The following is an 11,153-nucleotide window of genomic DNA, read 5'->3' as shown; positions in this document are numbered from 1 at the left end:
AGCTACCAGGCGTCTGCCACTCTTGACAGCAATGTGACCAGCCCTGACTGGATTACCCACTCCGGTGCCAGACCTACCGGTGACAAAGCTGTTCTCCTGTCCACAAATGCGTCTTTTGCAGCCAGTGACCTCAGGCACAGCACCACTCAAGGGAGCTGTACCGGGAGTAACAGATGCAGTTGTAGCCACCTGACAGCTCTCCTGCTGCCTGGAAGCCACGTGCTGATCTGTGCCACAGCTGCCATGAGCAGTGCCATGCGAGGTGTTAGCTCCACCTTGAGTGGGCCTACCAAAGCCAGTGGAAGAAGCAGTAGCACAGGAATTCCTTTTCAGGCATTTCTGTGACCGGCTCACAGGCACTGGCAAAGAGGTGGGTTGCACTGCAAGCGGTTGGCAGCTGCAGATGCCGGAACACCGCTCGCCCAGCTCACTGCTGGGACATAGCTTTGCTCTGGCTTCCGCAGTGCCGCAGCCTTCCTCCTCCTCTTCTTAGACAAAACCAGTGTCCACTAACCGTCACCACCGTGGCGAACATCCCTGGGCTCTTCCTCCACGGAAGAGCGCACAAAACGGTGGCTTGCACACGCCTGTGAGGCTCCCCCTGCGACGCTGGCCTGAATGGTGCTAGCACCTCGGCTGACGGCCCCTGGCTGGGCACAAAGCACCTGAGCACAGCGCCTGTCAGCCTTTCCCATTGCAGGTGCACTCAGGCCAAGCGGCACGGAGGAAGGCAGGGTGTCCCAGGTACACCAGGTCTTGCTTCCCTTGCAGCGAACGCGGACACCACCAACAAGAGCAGGGCCAGCTCCCCAAGGAGGGGCAGCTGGAAGCTGGCTGGTGTCGCGCCTCTGCAAGGCAGCAGCTGGCTTCCCAGACAGGAGCTGGTGTTGTGGGAGCTCCACTTGCAGGCTGCAGAGAGGCATGCGAGCCAAGCGGGGGGAAATCTGCTTCGCAGAGGGTGAGAGCACTTGGGGTCTTGGTGAACCAGCCCCTCCAGAGGGACGCTGCGTGGCTCTCCTGGTAGCTCCTCCGGATGTGGCTCCTCTCCAAGGCTGCAACCAGGCTGCGGGCCTCCCGGTAGAGCAAGTCCGCCAGCACCTTCCCAAGCAGCATTGGCCGATAGCCAATCATTGGACGCCCCTTGGCTTCCCTTTGGCTTCCGATAGCTTGGCCAGACGCCGGCCTGTACGCAAAAGCCACTCGTGGACAACAAGCGCTATACGACCGGCCTTGAGGACACGCATTGGCCGGTGCGCAAAAAATCACACTGGACAGCGCGCTCATTCAGACGTAATTTTTGATCATAAAATTTTATGAAGAGTAGTAGCAGGTATTTATGACGCAGGTGTGACGCAGGTATTTATGAGTGCCTTTACGCACGTCTTGGCATGTTCTTGTTAGTTGAATGACCACTCAAGTTCACTCAAAATATTACTGAAGTTTGCGTGTTTTTGAATTTGTTTTCACGCGCAGCGCACAACAAAAAAAGCAGTTCCAAATCATTTTCAAGCTTGTGTCAAGTAGCACATTTAAATAAAAAGTATTGGCAGGTGTAAATGCCGACAGCCTTGCCTGTTGTTGCATATTGTTGCATGAAGTCTCACTGTAGAGCACTCGTGTGCGTTATTTTGCGTGTGTACATGCGCACCCGGCGCGCAAGCAGCACCACTCGAGGGCAGCACTGCGGTCGTTGCCCGCGGCCATGGAGGAAAGAAAAGCCCGCGGCGGTTCCCCAACATGACGGATTACGACAGTTAGAGCGCGGTGAACAGGCCAAAACGCAGCAAAAAGTAGTTACCTAAAGAGCCACAGCACCATGCCGCGAAACAAAGCGTACTTAAACTAAAGTGCAGCTTATTCAAAACAGCGTGAGAGAGAGTGTTAAACGTTCAGTAGGAATTGGTCATTGTGTGTCCTAACGCAACGGTGAACGTCGAACTACTTCAGCGTTGTGCCTTTGCGCGTTCTTTGAACCCGCGGCGCCGCGGCGGGGCCGGTATACGGGCGCGTCGGCGCGTTGCACCGACGGCTCCGTCTCTTTTGTGGCATTGAAACTGCGGTAGTACTCCTGTACGTGTCTGTGAGGTGCGTTTTGGTGTCGGTGGCTGTGTGAAGTATACCTGACTGGTGTAATAACATCGTTTGCCTGCTACGGCCGCCGCTGAAAACGTAAGTTACCATTTCATTTTTTCGCGGTGCGGGAGTGCTCGCGCTCGTTCCCGCCAAAACTTCAGCTGTCGGTTATAACTGGCGCTCGCGAGTGCTGCTTAGTGTTGTTGGTTTTTGCGAAGAAAACAGTGGTCACATACATGTGCTTCCAATTGTGTGACGCCAGTTCTAGCTATCCTTTTTTCGGCTTTGTGTTTTCCGAACAGGCAGCCGTGCTCCCACTGCAGGTTCACGACGTTCAGCATGCGTTGAAGCAAGACTCGTGTGCAGTATAAGAGTTGCGGATGTATTAAGCTGGCTTAATTAAACTCTACCTATTAATGAAGCTTTCGTTTCATTATTTTCTTGAGCAACGTAAAGGTATTGTCGAGCGACAAAGTAATTACACTACCGCTGGGCTTCTCCGTCGGTTCCGTTCGCGTCTGAATTCCGCGTCTGACGGGGCAGAAGTGAGCGAAGGCACAACAAAATTTCACGGAACCGCTGGCGTGTCGCTTTGTCTATTGGACTTTTTATATTACTTTGCGCTACTGCAATAAGAGTGAAGCCCATTTTCGGTGAAATTCCGGACTGTTTTCTCAAGAACGAGCCAAGTAACTGCTACCGTAAAACGCAGTATTGAAAAATGAATAGTGCAGTACGTTTTATGTTTCATAGCGAGTGTTAACAAGCTAGAACTTCAGGCTGAATATTTTCACACGGATATGTATTAAGGCTTGTATAGGTGCTGTATTTAGTAAGCAGCGTGAATTTAGCATTATAGTGAACTTTTTTTTTTTTACTTATTACAGGCGCTACGACGCACAGGTGTTTCCCGTGGACAAGTGGCGGATGCAGCAGTGACAAGCTTTCCAAGCTGGGCTATTCTACAATAGTGCTGTTCAAAAACATATTGTGGTCTTGGCAGGTCGGCGAATTACCGGGAATGAGGGTCCTGTTTTCATTTACCTGAATGCTTCTGTTTTGTAGGCATCTCGAGCAGTTAAACGAATGATAATCGGTTCGCGCTTCATGAGCAGCGCTTTTTTAAATTTTTTCTCGACTGTTATTTGTGTTTTCTTTCATGTTTGTGTTCGTATTCTTGCCACTGTTAAGCGAGGTTTCTCGTATATTTGATGTGCATAATAAAAAAGCTACACAGAGAGACCCGGTGTGTTGTGTTGCTCCATTGTTTTTGGCAAGTCACGTAAGCAAGTCACGCAAAGTTGATGCAGTTTGCTTATTGTGCCTCGCGGTCCCATTTCTGTTTTATACATGCCATTGTACAGGAAATTATTTAACGAGTGCGCATTAAATAAATAATGCGCACCCGTTTAATAATTTCCTGTATACTGGCATGTATAAAGCAGAAATCGGGCAGCGAGGCAACTCGTAAAATAAGCATTGGTCATAAGGACTGGCCACAAAGCCAAAAAGTTTTCCATCCATTCGTCGCCCGCGTCGACGCATTATGCAAACATCCCCCTCGCGAGCGGCACGATCAAATGCAGAGCATTTCCGCGGGGTGCGCGCATGCAAGTCGTATGGATTACGTATTGGTTGTTGTTGTTGTAATTATTGTCTTCCAGCGTAGACATTGTCGATGAAGTCGATGGTGAAACGTGAAACGTGCCGTGAACCCCCTGCCGCGGCTATGACGCAATGTGGAGCGGCTATGACGCAACACAATCCAGCACAATCCACTTTAATCCAATCCAAACCAATCCAAGCCAAGCCAATCGAATCCAATCCAATGCCCCTCGCGAGAGACTGTTATAGCGCCGAAATCGCGCCACCACACGAACGCGTGATGTTGACGTCACGATCACGCCACAGATGTTAGCGACCGGAGAGCGCACGAACGACATATGTGGTTTAAGCGCGAACCGACCGCGGCGAGAGAGCGCGATGCGAGCGCCCCCACCTGTTCTTGCGCGCGAACCGAATGCGGCGAGAGGGGGTGTTGCGAGCGCAGAGAATGCGAGGAGGACGAGGGGGAGAGGGCGCACCTGTGGCCGACGGTTGAATGAGTCAAGGATATAAGGCGCGTTCGTAACTTTCTACTCTGTGTCGGCTTTGTGGCGCAGTGGTTAGAGCGACGTGCACCTTGCGTTCCGCCCGCAGAGTCGTGGGATCGAAGCCTGGCGCCGGTAAGTAATATTTCTTTATATAGTGTAGGGGGAGCGATGCGGACTACGGACGCCAACGCGGGTGACATCGTGAGTTACTGAAATGCTCTGCATTTAAAACATCCCCCTCGCGAGGGGCACGATCAAATGCAGAGCATTTCCGCGGGGGGCGTGCCTGCAAGTCTTATGGATTACTTATTGGTTGTTGTTGTAATTGTTGTCTTCCAGCGTAGACATTGTCGATGAAGTCGATGAAGAAACGTGCCGTGAACCCCCTGCCGCGCCTATTACGCAACGTGGAGAGGCTACGACGCAACGTGGCGCGGCTATGACGCAACACAATCCACTTTAATCCAACCCAATCCAAATCCAATCCAAGCCAATCCAATCCAATCCAATGCCCTTCGCGAGAGAGTGTTATAGCGCCGAAATCGCGCCACCACATGAACGCGAACCGAACGCGGCGAGAGAGGGTGTTGCGAGCGGAGAGAAGGCGAGGAGGACGCGGGGGAGAGGGCGCACCTGTGGCCGACGGTTGAATGAGTCAAGGATATAAGGTGCGTGCGTAACCTTCCATTCTGTGTCGGCTCCGTGGAGCAGTCGGTAAAGTGCCGTGTACCTTGCGTTCCGCCCGCAGAGTCGTGGGATCGAAACCTGGCGCCGGAAGGTATTATTTCTTTATATAGTGTAGGGTGCGGACTACGTAGTGATGCGGACTACGGACGCCAACGCGGGTGACATCGTGAGTTACTGAAATGCTCTGCATTTAAAACATCCCCCTCGCGAGGGGCACGATCAAATGCAGAGCATTTCCGCGGGGGGCGTGCCTGCAAGTCTTATGGATTACTTATTGGTTGTTGTTGTTGTAATTGTTGTCTTCCAGCGTAGACATTGTCGATGAAGTCGATGGTGAAACGTGAAACGTGCCGTGAACCCCCTGCCGCGGCTATTACGCAACGTGGAGAGGCTACGACGCAACGTGGCGCGGCTATGACGCAACACAATCCACTTTAATCCAATCCAAATCCAATCCAAGCCAATCCAATCGAATCCAATCCAATCCAATGCCCTTCGCAAGAGAGTGTTATAGCGCCGAAATCGCGCCACCACATGAACGCGAACCGAACGCGGCGAGAGAGGGTGTTGCGAGCGGAGAGAAGAACGTATTTGACGCGGGGGAGAGGGCGCACCTGTGGCCGACGGCTGAATGAGTCAAGGATATAAGGCGCGTGCGTAACCTTCCATTCTGTGTCGGCTCCGTGGAGCAGTCGGTAAAGTGCCGTGTACCTTGCGTTCCGCCCGCAGGGTCGTGGGATCGAAACCTGGCGCCGGAAGGTATTATTTCTTTATATAGTGTAGGGTGCGGACTACGTAGTGATGCGGACTACGGACGCCAACGCGGGTGACATCGTGAGTTACTAAAATGCTCTGCATTTAAAATGTACATGAAAATAGCGTGGGGTCCACCCATTGGCATTATCATGGCAAGGTACTTGGCCAAGCGTTGTCCAATATTGGCCTTCCAGGGCTTGGCCAATTGTTGGCTTGTCACCTTTCCCAAACCAGCCAATATTGGCGGCCGAGGTATTGCCAAGCTCGGACACATTGGCCACTGATGTTTTGCCATGCCTGGGCTTGGCAATTTCTGCTGCTTGGGTTGTTCCCGTGGCGGCTCGGGTGGACACCATCCAAGGCCAGGCAGCTGGGCCACACGTTCTCCAGGCCGCCCAGGAAAGTGAAGCCGCGCTCCCGGCAGAACTCCTGCAGGTCAGCGTTCACACGCGTGTACAGGTAGTTTCCGCGCCGGAGCTTGTCGGACAAAGCTTCCTCCCCTCTGTACCTGCTCTGCCCCCGGGGGAGGATGGCAGAAAAAGCTACATGCGTGGTCGGATTGCGTTCGAGGATGCCCTGAGCTAGCCGGTGATACTTGTGCCTGTACACGCTGACACTGCCGTCGTCGACGTTGTTAGTGCCAACGTGCACAATCACAACATCAAAGCCAGCTACCTCGTCAGCTATCTTGGACAGCAAGCGCTCGATCCGACACCATCCGTGCGCAGAAACCTTCACAGCCAGGCCCTGACGCGACGGAAAGTACTGCTCCACGTACTTTACCATCGAGTCACCGACAACCAAAACACGAGCCATGGCAAGCTTGAAGTTACAAACAGGCAACGAACAGCAGCACGTGTTAAGGGGAGACGCGGGTCTTGGAACCCCGAAATTTGGCCAAAAAAATCGATTTTTAGAAATCGCCATTTTCGGAAAGTAGAGCTATTTTTGTACCGGTTAGCAAAATATCCAGACCCAGGAGTACGTATTTGAGCCATGATATCAATTTATAGCACCGACGCCCGCTAAAATCGGCCAAGATTCGACGCGAAAATAGCATTTTTTCGACGACTCGCCCCTCGGGTTCTACATGCGCCACGGCGTCCATCTTGGTCTCATTCGAAAGCGCGTCTTTTCGTTTTCAATTCCCCGCCAGAACCACTCCGTTTCGTCCGTTGGTTGCGAGTAAAACCGGGGTAGAAAAGAGACGGATCGCGCCGCCTAATTGGTTACTGACTGCACGTGACCGCAGGGCGCAACCTCATTGGCTGGGCGCCGTGGGTCGTCTGCTCGGCACTCTCATCACAGGGCAACGGCTCATGTATTCGTCTATGCGAGGACCGGCAAAAGCCCTGCATGGCGTAAAAATAAAGTAAAGATGTCTATCGATAACCGAAAGGAAGAACAGGCATTATTAAAAGCGCCTGAAATACGATTTTCTGCTCCTGTGACGACGACTTATCGCGACAACGGCGCCGAGACGGAGGTAGGCTTAGCGTCCGCGCGGGCTGCCGAGACGATAGCGTAGCGATATGACTACGCCTGTGGGGGCACTAAGGTGCGTCTATCTTTCGATCAGCAGCAAATAGAAAGAAAAGAAATGATAAAGTGGAGGATGCCGCATGCCGACGTCGCAAGGGAAGTGTGTTCATTCTGTTGTCAACGATGCTGCGGCGGTTCGGCCCTGTTGCGACCGGGCGGGGGCCCCCGATCCGATCTCCGTGGCCTCCGACATACGAGTGGTAGCGTGTATGATGCGAGCGGCCAGCCGCTGTTGCAGCCGTGAAGAAGTCCAGAAGCCGTAGGCTAACGTAACTGTTTACTTCATAGCGAGAGGTGAGCCGAAGCCAAAGAACAATGCCGCGACGGGCGAGGTTACAATACAGGACTCGAGCAGAGCGACAACATCGATTCGCTGCTCTAACAGGAATGGTTTACAACGCTTGGGCAGCTCTATTTATACCCAAAAGCGATAACGGTCAAACGCAACAGGCTGGAACACGCCGCGAACGTCACAGACACACACAACACTCTTTCCAGAGTTCGTAAGCCGTTCATAGCCTCGGGCACGCTGAGTCCGAGAGAGGGGAGAGAGGAGGACTCCGTTGCGATCGACGGGGTCTCTGTCTCCTTGAAGAGCGTGGAGACGAGCCTCGGAGGGAGCCGCCGAAGTTTTGGAAATGCGCTCAAAGCGAAGCGTCTGACGCGGCTTGTCGCCACTTGTCACCGACATGATTGCGCCTGTTTTCGAAGGCGCACGAGTGGCTTCGCCGCAATGCCGAGGAGTGATGCGGGGAAGTACTGCGGCGCTGGCCGATTCGTAACAGCTTCTCCGCCGGGGGTCCGAGATCCCGATGGATAAGGGTCTGCAACCGTTGTCCGGAGGGATGGTGTCGAAGTGAATTGTTCGGCAGACGCTCGACTCCAGGCCTTGGCTGTACGACACCGTGCTGGAGCTTTACCGGCCGGCTCACTGGACGAGTAGTGGCTCCCCAAGAACGTCTCTGGCTTGGTCAGGCAAGCAACAGAACAACACAGGAAGACACAACCGCATCGCCGGCAAGTGCGAAGACAAATCCACACTGAAGCTGTACCAAGCTTTTAGTTGCGATAAAATACGCTAATAACTAACTACTCTAGTTATATTTTTGCCCAGCAGTACTTAAGAGAAGTGACAAACTTGAAAGGTGACATTTCGCTTGATTGGAAATGTCCCACACAAAAAGAAATGTAATCGTAAAGGGTGAAACCTGCTTCGGGAAAAACAATGAACTTGAGAAAGTCAGGCGTCTACAAGCCACTTCTCGCGCTGAGAGCTGCGATTCGAGCTCTCATCATTGCTCCGAGCTTTCCCCAATTTGTATCGTACTTTAGGTGCACCCGTTCTCTGAAAGAGACCGCTGCGACCGCGTAAGAGGACACCGGCCGTTCGCTTTGACAACAGTCGAGCGCGCGGAGGAGCGAGAAGGATTTTCTATCGTTCAAACGAGAGGCGCGCACTCCTTCTTGGAGACGGCGTCCCCCTGGCGCGATGCGAGCTCACGGCTTTGCCCCTTCGCGTGCCTGCACTGAAACACGCGCCGCAAGTGCGCGCAGAGGTTTTCCCTCTATCCTTCTTGCTCGCGTTTTTGCGAACGCGTTCGGCAAGCAAACGCCGGAACGCGTTTACGTTCTCTGCTCTAGGCTGGTCGGTTCCCGACTTCGGCTCAGCCGCAGTCGACACCGCAACCTCAACTAGCTCCGCCGATGTTGGCCTATCATCGGGAGCATCAGCTTGGAGTGAAAAGGGCACGACGTGCTCATTAGACACCTGGTAGCTTCGAACAGTCGCTACCTCGTTGCCCCTCGCGCTTTCGGCGACAGCCTCAGCAAGCGAACACCGAAGGGTGTTTTCGTTCTGTTTTGCGGCTGTCAAGGCTACGCTAGATCCAAGCTGCCCTGTCTCAAAATACGGCTCAGCCGCCCGCGACACCTGAATCTCTACGAGCTCGGCAGGCCGTTGCTCGAGGTCAGCTACCTGATCTGGTGGCAGGACGGAATCGGCTTGCTCAGTGGCGAGATCGTCATGACTCCCAGCTGAGCTGTGCAAACCGCTCGCTGCTTCGACTGCAGGCTTTGCCACTACATCGCTCGTTTCTGTGCTACCGTCCGAAGGAACAACCTCCGTTTCAGCGGACTCGTGTTGTCTTTCGGTAGCCCCATGGTTTACGCACTCCAGCGAAACCTCGCTATCTCGCGAAATGTTCATGTTCAGACCGGTAGCCATTTCCATGGCCTCCCGCGAATTTGAACCGTCCGAACACTCCGCCGAGAGATCTCCAAAACAAATGCCGACACATTATCGCACTCAGTGGACAAGCACTGCCCTCTAGCTGCCGCCTCTGCCGACAGTCTGAGCTAATGCGCCGTCGTTATCTCTCTCAGCAACCTTGCCGCGCTGCGGGGCAGCAACCGTCGCCTCCGACTCGCGCTCCCGAGCGTCTGCTACTGGCAGCACTGGCACGGTGCTTTCCTCGACAACGAGGTCTTTCTCGAGCAAAATTTCTAACTCAGGCTTCACTTCTTCCTGCTCGAGTTGAATTTTGTGCTCTAGGTTCTTGTTCTCCCGTTGGAGTCTCTCTCCCTCGAGCTTCTTTCTTCGCGAATCGTTCCTGCTTTCAACCGCCGCCTTTGCTCCGAGTTCGCGAGCCTTCGAGCGCGTCAGCGCGAACACTATCCCTTCCCCGACAACCAGTGGCGTAGCCAGGGGGGGCTGACCGGGCTTCAGCCCCCCCCCCCCCGAAATTTTTCCGGCCGTCGCCGGGCTGCCTGTATGCCTGGTACGTCGCCTGTGAACAAAGCTGCATATCCTTTGAAAGTGCCACTAATAGAAGTATTCACGACTCAATGTCTGCCCTACGCAAGGGTGTTTACACAAAACCACGGCCGGACTCGACTCTTTTTCCGCGCTGCGGAAAGGGAATCGAGTCCGGCCGTGACGAAATGAAGCGCCTGAAGGGTGCGAACCGCTGAGGGATGATTGCAGAGGGGGGCAGCCCCGAAAGCCACGGCGCCTTCAGGTAAGCTCAGCGCACGGGACGACAAAGGCATGCGTTGTGTCCCTTTGTACGAGACATGTGGCAACACAGAGAATAATAGGCCGGCTGAGTCGTTCTCAGCAGAGGAGATTGACTGGTCCGCACTAAGGAGTGGTCCGCACTAACTCGCGGCGAAAAAAAAAAGGGACCGCCGGTCATTGATGGTTGAAGACTGGTACGATGCAGGCCCGAAAGGGAACAGACGATCTTTGTATGTTAAGCAGAACAACCTGCAAGCGGCGGTGGCTGACCACGGCCGCTCCCTCTCCTAGAAAAGGGGAGATCAAGCGGCCGTGGGCACACATTCAAGACTCGTGCAAGGTAACTGAAGAATGCGATGGGGCTACGTAATGGATGAAACATGCAGTTTAGCTGGATGAATGTCGTGCGCGGGCAGAGGGCCTTTGCGAATGAGACACACAGCAAGGTATGCCCCTCTTCCTCGCGTCAGCCCTTCATTCTTCCTTTTTCACGTTTCTGTCGAGCCCGGGAGGGTTTTGTTGGAGTGGGCTCAGATTGCGCGCACTGAGTGTCCCCTTCCGACGGCGATGTTGCGACAATCAATTTCACCCCTGCGATTAGGCAGCTTTGTTCGGCGGTATTCTCCTCTAACCTAGGAAACTGGAGAACAGGGGTTCGACAAAAAAGGCACGCTGCAGCTCCCCGAGCCAGTCCCAGACTTTATCCTAAATGTGAAGGCACGGCGGTCACCAGCCCTGCCACAGGCAGACGACGTCGCGACAGTAACAACGATCACGTGGTCATATTCTACCTCGATCTCAACTAAAGCCCCTCCATTGCGTCCACGGCCGCTTTTTCCCTGGACGGCGGCTGCCCAGAGACGCCCAGATTAAGGGCCTGAAACACAACGGCAATATGTCGCGAGGATAGAAGCGCCCCTGGTTTTGGGAAGCTCACGTTCCAAGTGCCAACACCCAAAAGAGGCCTCGAATTGTAAGTCATTTCC

The 11,153-nt window shown here is 53.9% G+C and overlaps 1 pseudogene; it reads right to left on the bottom strand.

The window, feature by feature from the left end:
- Nucleotides 1–350: 350 nt before the first annotated feature.
- On the bottom strand, nt 351–6,425 carry LOC144158233 (uncharacterized; annotated as a pseudogene).
- Nucleotides 6,426–11,153: the final 4,728 nt, after the last annotated feature.

The sequence above is a fragment of the Haemaphysalis longicornis genome, unplaced genomic scaffold (genome assembly GCF_048455015.1).
Source record: "Haemaphysalis longicornis isolate Haplotype H1 unplaced genomic scaffold, Haemaphysalis longicornis Haplotype H1 scaffold_1, whole genome shotgun sequence".
In the NCBI taxonomy this organism is placed as follows: Eukaryota; Metazoa; Arthropoda; class Arachnida; order Ixodida; family Ixodidae; genus Haemaphysalis; species Haemaphysalis longicornis.
This window is presented reverse-complemented; position numbering and strand designations above follow the sequence as displayed.